Source organism: Hyaena hyaena, unplaced genomic scaffold, assembly GCF_003009895.1.
Source record: "Hyaena hyaena isolate Hyena2069 unplaced genomic scaffold, ASM300989v1 scaffold_838, whole genome shotgun sequence".
NCBI lineage: Eukaryota > Metazoa > Chordata > Mammalia > Carnivora > Hyaenidae > Hyaena > Hyaena hyaena.
The window spans coordinates 349,806-364,712 of record NW_024081465.1 but is presented as its reverse complement, the minus strand read 5'-3'; the positions used below and the strand labels follow the sequence as shown (position 1 = coordinate 364,712).

The window sequence follows — 14,907 nt, the reverse complement described above, 5'->3', positions numbered from 1 at the left end:
TACTGTTAGATTTTGTATTTGCGCCTTTTCTAATTTCTTGAAATAGGCCTGAATTCCAATGTAGTTTCCTCTTAGGACTGACTTTGCTGCATCCCAAACGGTGTGGATTTTAGTATTTTCATTTTTATTTGTTTTCATATATTTTTGTTTTATTTCATTTTTTTAAAGTTTGTTTCTAATGTAATCTGATATTTTTAATGTTTATTTATTTACTTATTTTGAGAGAGAGAGAGAGAGAGAGGGAGACAGTGAGTTGGGGAGGGGCAGAGAGAGAGGGAGACACCGAATCACAAGCAGGCTCTAGGCTCTGAGCTGTCAACACAGAACCCAATGCAGGATTGGAACTCACGAACAGTGAGATTTTGACCTGAGCTGAAGTTGGCCAGTTAGCCCACTGAACTGCCCAGGCACTCCATGTTTCCATATGTTTTTTAATTTCTTCTCTAATTGCCTGGTTGACCCATTTGTTATTTAGTAAGGTGTTGTTTAACCTCCATGTTTCTGTAGGTTTTCCAGACTTTTCCTGTGATTGATCTCCAGTTTCATAGCATTGAGATCAAAAGTGTGCACAGTATGATCTCAGTTCTTTTATATTTATTGAAGGCTGCTTTATGACCCAGTATGTAATCTATCTTGGAGAATGTACCATGTGCACTTGAGAAGAAAGTGAATTCCGTAGCTTCAGACGTAGAGTTTTATATATGTCTGTCAAGTCCATCTGGTCCAATGTGTCATTCAGGGCCATTGTTTCTTTAGTGATTTTCTGTCCAATTGATCTATCCATTGCTGTAAGTGGATTATTCAAGTCCTCTGCTATTAGCATATTGTTATCCATAAGATTGTTTCTGTTTGTGATTGTTTAATGTAATGACTGCTCCCGAATTCAGTGCAGAGATATTTATGATTGTTAGCTCTTCCTGATGGATAGACTCTGTAATTATTATATAATGTCCTTCATTCCTTGTTACTGCCTTTACTTTAAAGTCCAGTTTGTCCGCTATAACTATGGCTACTCCAGCTTTTTTTTGACTTCCAGTAGCATGATAGGTATTTCTCCAACCCGTTACTTTCAATCTGAAGGTGTCCTCAGATCTAAAATAGTCACTTATAGACAGCAAATAGATGGATCTTGGTTTTTTTTATCCATCCTGATACCCTATGTCTTTTGATTGAAGCATTTAGTCCATTTACCTTCAGTGTTATTATTAAATACGGGTTTACAGCCATTGTGTTCTCCGTAGGATTCATGCTTATAGTGGTGTCTTTGGTACCTTGTGTTCCTTGCAACATTTCCCTCATAGAGTCCCTCTTAGGATTTCTTGTAGGGATTGTTTAGTGGTGGTGAATTCTTTCAATTTTTGTTTCTTTGGGATAACTTTTATCTCTCCTCCTATTCTGAATGACAGTCTTGCTGGATAGAGGATTCTTGGCTGCATAATTTTCCTGTTCATCACATTGAAGATTTCCTGCCATTCCTTTCTGGCCTGCCAACTTTCAGTTAATAGGTCTGCAGCTACTCTAATAGGTCTCCCTTTGTATGTTAGGATCCTTTTATCTCTAGCTGCTTTCAGAATTCTCTCTTTATCCTTATATTTTGCCAGATTCATTGTGATATGTCATGGAGAAGATTGGTTCAAATTATGTCTGAGGGGAGTTCTCTGTGCTTCTTGGATTTCAATCTCTCTTTCCTTCCCCTCACCTATGATTTGTTCAAGTACCCTTTCAGCCCCTTTCTCTCTCTCCTAGAATTCCTAGGAGATGGATATTGTTCTGTTTGATTGCATCACTCAGTTTTTGAATTCTCCTTTCTTGATCCTGGATCAATTTATCTCTTTCTCAGCTTCCTCTTTTTCTGTAATTGTGTCTTCTAATTCACCCATTCTCCTCTCTGCCTTTTCATTCCGTGAAGTGGCCACCTCCATTTTATGATTCACCTCATTTATAGCATTTTTTATTTCATCACAAGTATTTTTAAGATCCATGATCTTTGTAGCAATAGCTTCTCTGATATCTTCCATGTTATTTTCAAGCCCAGTGATCATTTTATGACTATTTTTCTAAAATCTTATTCAGTTATCTTGCTTCTATCTGTTTTGAGCAGTTCTTTAGACGAATGTCACTTCCTCCTGGAATTTGTTTAGAAGAGAGTTCTTCCATCTCATCATTTTGCCTAGCTTTCTGTCTAAGTTTTAAAAGCTTGTTAGGTGCTCTGCGCCTTCGAGTACTGCTATACTAAAGGAGGCTCATAGACTGTCCAGGGTCTGGCCATTCAGGAAGTGTTCTTTTAAGGGTGTCCCTTGGTCTCTCGTTGTGACTTTGCTTATTGTATTTCCCTACTCATATTGATATTTTGGACTCTCCACCATGTGTACTTTGGTTTGTTCCTTGAGGTAGCCCTATAAGGCTGTCTTCTAGGTGGACTCTGTCCTTTCCTCCCAGACTTTTGGTGTTCAGAGTCCTTTGGTTTCAGCCCTTCGTTTGATAAATGTGGGCGGAAAGTACAGAACTCTATTTCTCTCCCATCTTGGCCTTGCGCCCCATCACTGTTAGGGAACCCTCGGCAGAAAAACTAAATAGCACTTTGAGATCTTGGAAGATAGGAGGTTTATTTCACACCAGCGGGCTCAGAGGAGATAACTTTCCAGAGCTCTGAGCCTGTATATATACATTTTTAAAGAGTGAGGTCAGGTCTGAAAATTTTGGAAATCCATATTCTCACATACTATCAGCAGACAAATAGTTTTGGAAAGCTTGTATTCTAGATTTTGAACAATAATAATAAAGTGGATTTGAAATGCATAATTTCTTCTATGTGTGAACTTAACACATTTTAATAAGACATAATAATGGCTTTTAATGTGTTAACATGGATGTGTGCAGAATGAAGTGTTATCCCACCACCAATGATATCCTATCATTTTTTTAAAGGTAGGAAAGGTGTGGTAAGGAAAAAGATGTGAAGATAGTTTTGCAATGTATGGAGGGAACATGAAGTAGCTCTCTTTTCTAACTCCAAAGTCACAGGCAGCTCTGGTGGCATCATCTGATGAATAAATATCATGGAGATAAGTGGCAAATGTGGTGGGTTCCTGAAGATTAGGAAAGTCCCATTTCATCTTAATGATTTAATTGAATTCCTGTGTGTTACTGAGGACTAGAAGTCACTGGATGACAATGATTACTGTGATTGTCCAGTCCTTGATGAGTGGCACTTATGGAGGAGGGTGTGTTGGACAATGCAATCACAGTGTTCTAAAATGTGTTTTGCCCCACCCAGGGACCTCAGGTATTAGTCTTTCCCTCTCTGTATACAGAATCCATATTTTCCTATCATAATTCTAAGTGAAGGAACCAGGAAAGCTTCCCATTAATTTATGAGAGTTGAGTGTAGGATTTGGCTCAAGGAGAGATAACAGGGTCTTCTCTATAGGAATTAGCGGGGGAGAGGGTCAGGTCCATGTAGTACACTGTTCCATATGTTCAAACAGAACTTGTGGGCATCTCTGAGAGGAGAAGGCACCTAAAAAAGAAGAAAGTCAGAGATTGGTCTCCAAGTAGGAGCTGACAGTTTCTGAATAGCTCAGGACGCAAAGGACTAGGAAGTTGGCCCTTTTCTGCATTTTAGGGGCCTGCCTGCGGGTGAGCACTTTATAGGTGAAGAGGCTGTGTTGGTGGCTATAAAGGCATTTTCTAATTCAGCTGTGATTTCTCCACAAATATCTTCTGAGAAAGAAATCTAGGGGAGGAGGGGAAAGAAGAAATGGTCAGTTCTCATGTAAGCTTTGGTTCCCAGGGTTGAGGCCCTATTGTCTTTTTCTTGGGAGATTCCATGCCTGTAGAAATGGCAGGACACGTGGGTAGCACTGCTTACATCAAATTTAGAGAATATACGAGAGCATAATACTGTGTTATAAATTATCTTACTGTAGAAATCAGGAAACCCACCTAAGCTAGAACCAGTTCTCATAACATAACTGAACTAACAGGAGTTCACACTTTGGTGAATCACGAAAGCACTGCATGGGGGCGGGGGAAGGAGATGTCAGACAAAGGAAAATTGCTTTATAAGAAATAGGGAGAGAGGAGGAGTGCCTGGATGGCTCAGTCAGTTGAGGATCCGACTTGATCTCGCAGTTTGTGGGTTTGAGCCCCGTATCAGGCACTGGGCTGACAGTTCAGAACTTGGAGCCCACTTTGGGTTCTGTGTTTCCCTCTCTCTATGCGCCTCCTGTCTTTGCACTCTGTCTGTCTCTATGAAAAATAAACATTAAAAATTAAAAAAAAAAAAAGAAGAAGAGGGGTACCTGGTTCGCTCAGTTGGTTAAGCGTGTGACTTTGAGTAGGTTATGATCTTATGGCTCATAGGTTCGAGCCCCAGGGTCAGGCTCTATGCTGACAGTTCAAAGCCTGGACCCTGTTGTCTCTCCCCGCCCCCCCCCCGCCCCTGTCCCATTCACACTCTGTGTCTCTCTCTGTCAAATATAAACATTAAAAAAATGAGATGGGACATTTTTTTATGGGACATAAAAAAATGGACAGGGAATAATGTCCAAAGCAGAGACTCAGAGGGAGTGGGAATGATTTTCTTTTATTTAGAGTTAGGGTGGATGTTTAGAAAGGGGTGCGGTATTATCTATGTAGAGCTCAGGTAAGATTGTATGTGAGCCATAAGAAAACTGATCTAACTTTGTATGTTACATAGTAAATGAGATTTGTGCTTCTGCTTGGATGGAGATTTTAGTATTATAATAAGGTAAGTGGAGGTGTCGGGGTGGCTGAGGCTGTTGAGTGTCTAACTCTTGATTTATGCTCAGGTTAGTATCTCACTCCTGAGTTCAATCCCCAAGTCAAGCTCCACGCTGAGGATGGAGCCTGGTTGGAATTCTCTCTTTCTCTCACTCTCTCCCTGCTTCACCCCCACTTGTGTTCTCTCTCTCAAGGAAATAAACATTTATCATTTTTTAAAAATATAATGAGATAAAGGTAACTGTCCTCACTCCATGATTTACTCTCTTGTTCATCTGCTTGGGTGTGAGTCGGGGATTAAGCTCAAATTGGGCCAGTCCAAGCTCTTCCTCAGGGTAGTCATTACCTTTTGTTGGATACTTTCTTTTTCTACACAGGACAAATGCCATGGAGTATTTTGCCTGAAGTAAAAGATAAGGTAGAAAAAAAGAGGTTGAGTAAAATGTGGGATTAAGGTCAGTAGGTACAAGCAGGTAAGCAGTGAAGGTCAGGTCTGGGGTCTAGCTGGTGACATTAACTCTCTCTTGCATCTTAGGTGCATTTATTGCCTCTGCCTATGGCCACTTGGTAACTATGGTATTTATTCAAGGGATTGCTGACATCCAGGGATGTGGCCAAAGAATTCTATCAAGAGGAGTGGGGATTCTTGAAACACAGTCATTGGGAACTATAGAGATGTGATATTAGAAGACTATAGACACCTCCTCTTCTTGGGTGAGGATAACTCCTCCTAGACTTTCCAAACCACACTTGGGGTTTTGTTCCTCCCTTTAAAGATTGCCTCTTGGAAGCTTTCTCTTTGAATGACTGGGATTCAGAACCCTGCAATAAGGGAAAGAAGTTGGAGTTTGTAGATATAGAGAAATGATGTTTCCTTTTCAGCTTTAGCTTCCCTTTCCTTAAATATCATCATCATTTCTGTAGATTAATGGCAATTCTAAAATTTTTTAAGTTTATTTTGAGAGACAGAATGTGGAGGAGGGGCAGATATATGGGCAGAGAAGGAACCCTAGTCAAGCTCCATGCTGTGAGCACAGAGCCCCATGTGGGGCTCAAATTCACAAACCATGAGATCATGACCTGAGCTGAAACCAAGTGTTGGATGCTTAACTGACTGACCCACCCAGGTGCCCCACTTAATAACAGTTCTGAACACTGATTGACATCAAGTGGTATTTCCCACATATTAAATGCCAATTTCTACTCATTAATATAGTGGTAGTACTAGGAAGTGGTGGAGGTCAAGATCTGAACCTCAGAAATCCCTCTTGTATGTTCTAAAAGGGGTGTTGGGCAATGGCATTTGGGAAATCATTGTCTAGAATTTTACAATGTTCTTTATTTTCTACTGAACACAATAATGGATTGAAAGTTAGAATCTCCATTGATACTCATATTCCTTTATTAAAAACAAAATATTCTTTTGAGAGAGACAGTGCACAAGCAGGGAAGGAACAGAGAGAGGAGAGAATCTCAAACAGGCTCCTTTCTGTCAGCAAAGAGCTCAACTTGGTCTCGATCTCATATCATGAGATCTTGATCCAGCTGAGATCGAGAGTCGGATGCTAAACCAACTGAGCCATTCAGTTGTCCCAAATGTTCCTTTCTCCTAATAAACAGGTCACATTGTGTCACAACCAGACCTGGTCATATTTTTGGAATAAAAGGAGGAGGCTTGGAATGTGAAGCAAAAGGAGATAGTAACCACTATCTAGGTCGGTGGTAATGAAGGAAGCAGATGACAGAGGTAAGGTCCAAATGTAAAGTAGGAAGATAGAACTGAAAATGTCATTTGAATAGTTCTACGTTAACGGAAATTAGTAACATCATACTGACATAACACATAATATAAATTCCTAACCTAATACATATTTAAATGTATTTTCATTGCTTATTCATAAAATTTTTAATTAGAGCTTTTTATGATTGATTTTAATGAATATTCTTTTACTGTCAATGAAAACCTGCTAGGAAATCAAATGCTTGCTTCTCATGGGTACACAGTTTAAAATTACAGTAATATATGCTTCTTTTTTTTTTTTTTTTTACAAATAGTTTATTGTCAAGTTGGTTTCCATATAACACCCAGTGTTCATCCCCACAAGTGCCCTCCTCCATGCCCCCTTCCCTCCCCACACCCATCAGTCCTCAGTTTGTTCTCAGCATTCAAGAGTCTCTCATGGTTTGCCTCTCTCCCTTTTCCCCACTATTTCCCCCCTTCTTCTCCCCCTTGGTCCTCCATTAAGTTCCTCCTAATCCTCCTATATGTGTAAACATATGGTATTTGTCTAGAAGGTTTCCTTTTAAAAAGTAATCTTTTTGTGTAGTATTTTGGGGGTTAAATGTTATTCTGGATTATTTTACAATCCCATAATAATGTGCTTCCTTTTGGTGGGAACTTTCACAATATTAGGTAGTTGTTAAATTTCTGCCTGTGAATTTCTGCCTGTTACAGGCTAACAATTTTCAGCTCAGTACATTTTAAGACAATGTGAGTTTCACTCAAATGTGAATTAGCTTTTTGCCCTTTACCCATAAAATTGTGCATTTGCCTATATAAATATCACCCATACATTCTTTGATTGAGACTCATGTTTTTCATTTCTTTCCTGGTTAGTGTTCAGTTTACATTGTATCATGTCTAGATGAGTTGTCATAATAATAGAATTAGTTTCATCATCTATTTATTGGTGAATTTATATTCTCTCTGCATGGGAGAAATCTTTTTTTTAATTGAAAGTAATATTTGAACAGTTAGGTATTATATTTTATCTTCAATTGTGATATTATACCCATTGCGTGCTTTGATACCATTCTCATTAACTTTTGTGTCCTCTGTATGTATTTTCATTGTGTTTGCCTGAGAGATTACTTTAAAACATCTTAAAGGTGTAACATACCATTGTAAACTGATATAGTCCATTATATGCAAAACTCTTCTACTTATCTCCATCCCTGTACCCACTTTACCAATATCAGTAATTCTATTCTTTATGTTGTGTATTTTATTACCTTGATTTATACTTTTTATTCTTTTATTTAAAAAAAATGCTAGCTGAAATGAAAGTGACATGTGCTAACTGATTACAACACTAAAGATATCTGTAATGTGTAAATATTTGTATTTAGCAGAGCTAAATATATGGTTGTTGTCATATGGTTTCATTTACTGTTTGGAATCCTTTGATTTCAAGTAGAAGGTCTTTGAACATTTCTATCGCACAGGTCTACTGGTCAGCTTAGGGGGTGGGATGTGGTTTCACTTCGGAAAGGCTTCATTTCTACATTCATGGAAAACAGTTTTGCCAGGTAGAGTATTCTTGGTGGATATTTTTTGATCTGTCAATACTTGAATACATTGTCCCATGCACTTCCTCCTCTCAGGTCTGCTGAGAATCCCACTAATAATCTTTCAGGAGCTCTCTTGTACAAGATGGGCTGCTTTTGTCATGATGTTTAACAATTCTTTTATCATCATGACTTTTGATAGGTTAATTAAAGTGTGTCACTGTATTCATGTCTCGACATGTATCCTCCTTTGAGTTTACTGTGTTTGTTGTATTTGTCTCTTCTTTCCACATACATGGCAATTGTACACCCTTAGTTCTCCATAGAATCTCTTTCTCTCTCCCCTTTGTATGTGGAAGGAGACTTGCTGATGACCCATGAGTCCCTGGGTTCTGTTCTTTTCCACATTTTTCTGTGGTTCTCTTAGTAGTTAATTTAAAACAAGGGGTCTTGAGGTTGTCTGATTCCTCCTTCTTGATCAAGTCTGTTGCTGTCCCATTAGTGTATTTTTAATTCAGTAATTGTACTCCTCAGCTCCTAATTTCAGATGTGTGTTGTTTTGTCCCTTTGGACTTTCATTTTGGTCTTGTATGGTTTTTGATATTATTTATTACCTACCTGTTTCCTCTTCTTTCTACATGAGCACCTTTATGGTACATTTTTTTGAAGATTTTATTTTTAGCTCATCTCTATACCCAATGTGGGGCTCCAACTCAGAAACCTGAGATCAAGAGTCATACCCTCCACTGACTGAACCAGTCAGGTGCCTCATTTATAACTAGTTCTTTGAAATCTTGTCAGGCAATTAATAGTTTTTTTAATTAAGGTCAGGTTTGAGGATTTATCTGATTCCTCTGATTGAAATACATTTTACATTTTCTTTGTATATTTTGTGATCTCTCAATTTGTAAATTTTAAAAAAAAGCCTCTGGGCACAGGCTTATGAAGTTGCTTTGTAGAGGAAAACACAATAATAGTAATTCTGGTACCTGTCACATATGTACTGACCATTTGTAATGTCTGAATTTTTGAAATTTTCCAGTTTGAGAAAGTGTCGTTACTGGAGAGTGTATGATACCTTCCTTTTCTGATTGTCTTCACCTTTGTACTTTCCATTATTTGAACAGATGCTCACCTTTTGTCTGAGCAGCCACCACAGGGCATCCACCACAAGGTGCTGTCATTCCCTCGGCTTTGCATCTCCAGCATGACAGAAACAAGTCCTTCACACAGTTGCAAACAAGTCAGATCATCATTCAGGTCACTTATGGTTTCTCTCCTTAGAGGAGGTAAGAGTTTTCTCAGTCTTTCCATGGACTTTCAGAGAGGGTAAACAGCAATTGTGGACAAGTTTCATAAATGTTCATTGTCTCCTTGATGGGGCTCTTCTCCATTTTTACTTTCCTGGGTGTGCTGTGTTCTCCTAACTGGCTTCTGGAGCATTCCAAAGGTAATTTGGTCCACTTTTGATTTCATGAAAGAGCAAAGTCCCAATATTTCCTATTTCTCCATTCTGCTGATGTCCTATGATGGGTATTAATTTTGTACATTAGTATTATAATGTATATACATGTGAGTTTAGTAAGTGGGAAAACTTCTATCTTGTAGTTGTGTCTTTCCTTAATACCCTAGGCTTGTGGGCAATGATTGCCAAAAAAGATTCATTCCTTAGACCTAATTTGGGTAGATCTGGAGGCTTTAAGTTTTCATACTTAGACAGTGGTAAGGGTAGAAAGGATGTTATGATGGATAAAACAAAAGTGTCTGAATTACCATAATAAAATCCTTACTGTCAGAAGAAATCAAGAATATAAGCTAGGGGTTAGGGGAGGGAACCCAACATTATGTCAGTTATATTTGCAGAACACTGTCTTTGAATGAAAGGACCCAAATCCATTTTTTAAACATACATATTCTCTAAAAGGACATTCGGCAGTTCTGGAAAGTCCCTTAGCCCATGCTGAAAGTAACCATTCAAACCATTTCATATAGAACATGAGTTTAATCATTCACTGAAACATTTCTGAAAATTAGATATTTAACAATGAAGATAAAAATTATAAGTATGATTGATTTAACAGGTATTTTTTGAAGGGTTCTTGATTCTTCCACCAACACATACTCTCTTTTTGTTTCAAAGTCTCTTAATTTTGACAAACATGGTTGGATATTTAATTAAACATGACTGAATATTCTACTATACTATTAAATAATTTGGAGCAAGTTTTCATGTGTTGTGAACTTAGGACGATCTTCAGTGAGTACTCGATCTTCCATAATTACCAAGGATTTTATAATGGAGATAGAGTTTATCAATTCAATGAATCTGGGAAAAATGTTAATCCTAACAAACACCAGAGAATCCATCTTAAAGTAATAAGTATGGGAAAGGCTTTTATAAAAGCTCAAATATTAGTATACATCATTGTATCCTTATTGGAGAGAAGACATAGAAATGTAGTAACTATGGCAAAACTTTTAACTTGTCTTCAAAATTCACTCAACAGCAGAGATTTATATTGAGAAAAACACAAATCAAAAAAAATGTGGCAGACATTAACTACCACTCAAAACTTACCAACATAAGTTTATAAATAGTAGGGAGAAGGCTACAATGTAAAATAAAATATGACAAAGCCTTTAAGCAGAACTATAAAGTTTCTGAACATCAGAGAGTACATAGTGGAGAAAAAGCTTAAAATGTAAGGAATGTGCACACCTGGGTGGCTCAATTGGTTGAACTTCCCACGTAAACACAGGTCATGGTCTCACAGTCTGTGAGCTCAAGTCCCACATCAGGCTTGCTGCTGTCAGGGCAGTGCCCATTTCAGATCTTCTGCTCCCCTCTTTCTGTCCATCCTCTGCTCTTGCTCTCTCTCTCTCTGAAATAAAGAAATCATTTAAAAAATAAAATATAAAGATATGTAATGAATGTGACATGCCATTTAACTCATAATCAAAACTATTCATTATAAGATAACAAATCATGGGGTGGTACCTTACAAAAGTGAAGAATGGTGACAAAGTCTTCACCCGGAACTGAACCCTTACTCAATATCAGAGAAAGCATACTGCATAGAAACCCTAGAAATGTAAAAAATGATGGCAGACTTTTGTTTTTAAGATACACTTGAGTATAAAATAGAGTCTTTTCTTGTAAAGAGAGGAAGAGGGGCAGAGGAAGAGAGAGAGTGAATCCTAAATAGGCTCTATGCTCAATGCAGAGCCCACATAGGGTTCAATCCCATGGCCCTTGGATAATGACCTGGGCCAAAAGCAAGAGTCAGACCACTCAACTAATAGCACCTCATCCCTTCTCACTCCCCCCCATCCCCCAGGCAAATAGAATCTTTATAAAGGATAAAAACATAGAGATGTAAACAATCAGCAAACTATGTAATATAAAGCCAAATCTAGATAAAATCCAAATTCACAGCAGAAAACATAAGTAAGTACTAGTTTTCAGACATGATTCAAAAATCAGAGTATTTATTACAGAAAGAATAAAACATTAAAACGCTCAAATCAATTATATTTTAGCCTTGGATGATGTAATTGTTAGGGGCACTAACCCCTGCACGATTGAAAATCTGTGTATACCTTCTGAGTCTCCAAACTTAAAGCCATACCTACTTTTACATGGAAATAGTATATTGTTGACCAGAAGCCTTACCTAGAATATTAACAGTCATCACCTTTGTATATTATCTGTATTATATATGGTATTTTTCTAATAATGTAAGCATGAGAATAGAAAACACTAAGGAAATCAAAACAGAAAACGTGTTTTCAGTATTGTATTTGTTAAAAAAATATATGTGCATAAGTGGGTCAATAGTGTTCAAACCCATGTTATTCAATGGTCAACTGTATTTTTTTTGTTTATTTATTTTGAGAGGAAGGAACAGGCAGCGAATCCTAAGCCTGCTCCACACTGTCAGCACTTGATTTCACAAACAGAGATCATGACTTGAGCTGAAACCAAGAGTCACACCCTTAATTGACTGAGCCATCCAGGCGCCCTGGCAACTGTATTTGTTAATATGCATGAAAGTATTAAGCAGGGGGATGGATGTCTGGAGAGGGATAATTATTATCAGTGTGTCTCTCTTGTTTGTGTTGTTGTTGTGACTGTTTTTTTGGAACATATATGAGGGTATTTGCACAGTACATATTGATTTTACTCCTAAATCATCTCATGCTATGGCTTTATTGTTTGTGAGCATGGAAAATGATTTGATTGTTGCTGTCTTACACAAAGGAGAGGCTCTTCTATGATGTGGAATTCACTCATACCTACTTTTCCAAGGAAGATTCAAGAGGCTGTCATGTATGATGTATGAAGAATGTCTACATGGAGATGCTCTTTGTGATTGACATACAAAAGTGATGTAAGGCAGCATGAGGTAAGTATTCAGGGAATCATTCTTTGCATTACAAGAGGACAGCAAGAGAATTTCAATTTTAAATAGTTTTGTCACTTGCTGTTTGAGACAACAGTAGCAGTTCATTAAAATCTGGATGTATTTTCATAATAGCCATTCCTGGAAGAACATTTGTTACAAAGTTGACATAAAGAAATTTTCACAGATACTTGAAGAAAGTATAGGTAACTCTTCCTTTTTTTTTTTTTTTAAATTTATTTGTAGGAGAGAGAGAGAGACAGCGTGAACAGGGGAGGGTTAGAGAGAGAGGGAGACACAGACTCTGAAATAGGCTCCAGGCTCTGAGCTGGCAGTCAGCACAGAGCCCGACGCTGGGCTTGAACCCACCACCCGCGAGATCATGACTTAAGCGAAAGTCGGACGCTTAACCGACTAAGCCACCCAGGCGCCCCAGGTAACTCTTCCATAAAAGAATGTACAATATTGTAAATCCACATTTACTCAGTAATTAGCCTCAGTGTGAAAAACATGGGAAGTACAAGTCACAGATTATTATATCAGAGAAATAAGAATGGTTCTTGAATGCTTGTAATGGGTATTTTGACCAAAGATCCTACAGTGATCTTGCAGTGGTTTGCTTAGTGAGTGTTTGAACTTATTATTTTAATAAATAACAGTGTATGGATTTTACTATATGAACAGTGATCTGTAATAGATGAAGTGTTCTCCTACACCAACTTAGCCAGCCCCACTTTCATCAAGGCCAAAGGTAAACTGACAGTAACACAAAACACACTTGACCCTTGAACCTCATGGGATTGAACTCTGCATCCACTTACAGTCAGATGTATTTACAGTATAGTACTGTAAATGTATTTTATCTTCCTTCTGATGTTAACATCTTCTTTTGTTGAGGTTCTTTAATTGCAGAAATACCATATATAACACCTATGAAATAAAATATGTTAATTGACTCTTTTTGATAAGGTTTCTTGTCAACAGACTATTAAAATGAGTTGTTAGAGAGTCAAAGTTATACATGGATTTCAACAGCATGTGGGGTGGGTACACCGAACTCCTGCATTATTCAAGGGTCACTTTGTTAAAACAGTGGAATGAAGCATTAAATGAACTTTGCCTGTTCCTCTTCTACTTACTAGATCATTAATGATTTTATAGAGAGATACAGTGCTATAGGCACTCTCAAAGAAGAATACCATTTTTGAGAGAAAAAAAAATGGGACAGGATATCAGTCAGTATGAGGGCTAGGGCTTCTATTAAAACCCCCAGTCCATCTGTATTGCAGTGGAGAAATCCCCTAATGTTTTAGGAACCCCAAAGAACATTATTAAATGAGGAAAGGGCACAAAAAGGAGATCATAGTTTCACAAGCACTGTACATCAGGTAATCTCCCATGTCAGAATCTTTGGCCCAAGACTTTGTGATTGAGCTGTTGAGAACAATTCAAAGAGAAGCTTCTGAAAGTCTCTAATCACTCATGAAAGACAAAGTTAAACACATTATTATAGTTAAATATATGGTTGCTATATTGGGCTTGGTAATTGAATAAAACAGATGCTATCCATTTATTTTATTTTATTTTATTTATTTTACATTTTATTTTATTTTCAGAGAGAGAGAGAGAGAGAGAGAGAGAGAAGGCAAATGTGAGTGGGAGAGGGCCAGAGAGAGGAAGAGAGAATCCAAGCAGGCCTCATGCTCTCAGTGCAGAGCCTGATTCAGGGCTCGAACACATGAACCGCGAGATCACGACCTGAGCAGAAATCAAGAGTTGGACACGTAAGTGACTGATCCACCCAGATTCCCCTATGTTTACATTTAGATTATGATTTGTGTTCTTATTTCAGACATTTATTTCAATGCAGTTATTATTTCCTTTGAAGATCATTAGGCACCTGATACCTATGTGACCCATTATAATAGGTTCAAGCACTTCGTTTTCTCTCTGCCCTCTGCTGCATCCTTCTACCTTAAGGTTAATAGTTTTTTTTTTCTCTCTCATTTATCATTAAGTACTTTAGGAGGATTTATTGAAAGAGGTCATTTATTCTAGAAACTCCCTTTCATGTTTCACTTTGTTTTGAGTCTGCTTTGGAAAATGAGGGCTTTCTCCTGTTTTTGTTAGAGACATTGGTGCTTCAAGTGGAGATTGTAGGACTGCCCTGACTGATATACGAATTGGCATTTTATCTCACCCTCCTGTCAGACACAATCATCCTTATCACCGTTCTGTTGCTTCAGAGAAAGAAAAAATGAACCATATATGTTACTAAACTGTGTTCAAATTGTAAAATATAACTCAGCCCAAATGATAAATGAGACAAAAACTCTCAGTGTTCTAGGAGACTCAAATAATAGCTATTTTAAAAAAAATTTTTTAATGTTTTATTTATTTCTGAGAGAGAAAGAGAGAGACAGTGTGAGCAGGGGAGGGTCAGAGAGAGAGGGAGACACAGAATCAGAAG

The 14,907-nt window shown here is 37.8% G+C and overlaps 1 protein-coding gene across 1 annotated transcript in view; it reads left to right on the top strand.

Annotated features, from left to right (window-relative positions):
- Positions 1-14,101, top strand: part of LOC120222055 (zinc finger protein 595-like) — a 202,455-nt gene extending 188,354 nt beyond the window's left edge. The window contains exons 4-6 of the transcript XR_005525954.1: positions 9,162-9,323; positions 12,296-12,440; positions 14,064-14,101. The gene's annotated coding sequence lies outside the window, so the exon portion shown is untranslated. The remainder of the gene's footprint in view (positions 1-9,161; positions 9,324-12,295; positions 12,441-14,063) is intronic.
- The last annotated feature ends 806 nt before the right edge of the window (positions 14,102-14,907 follow it).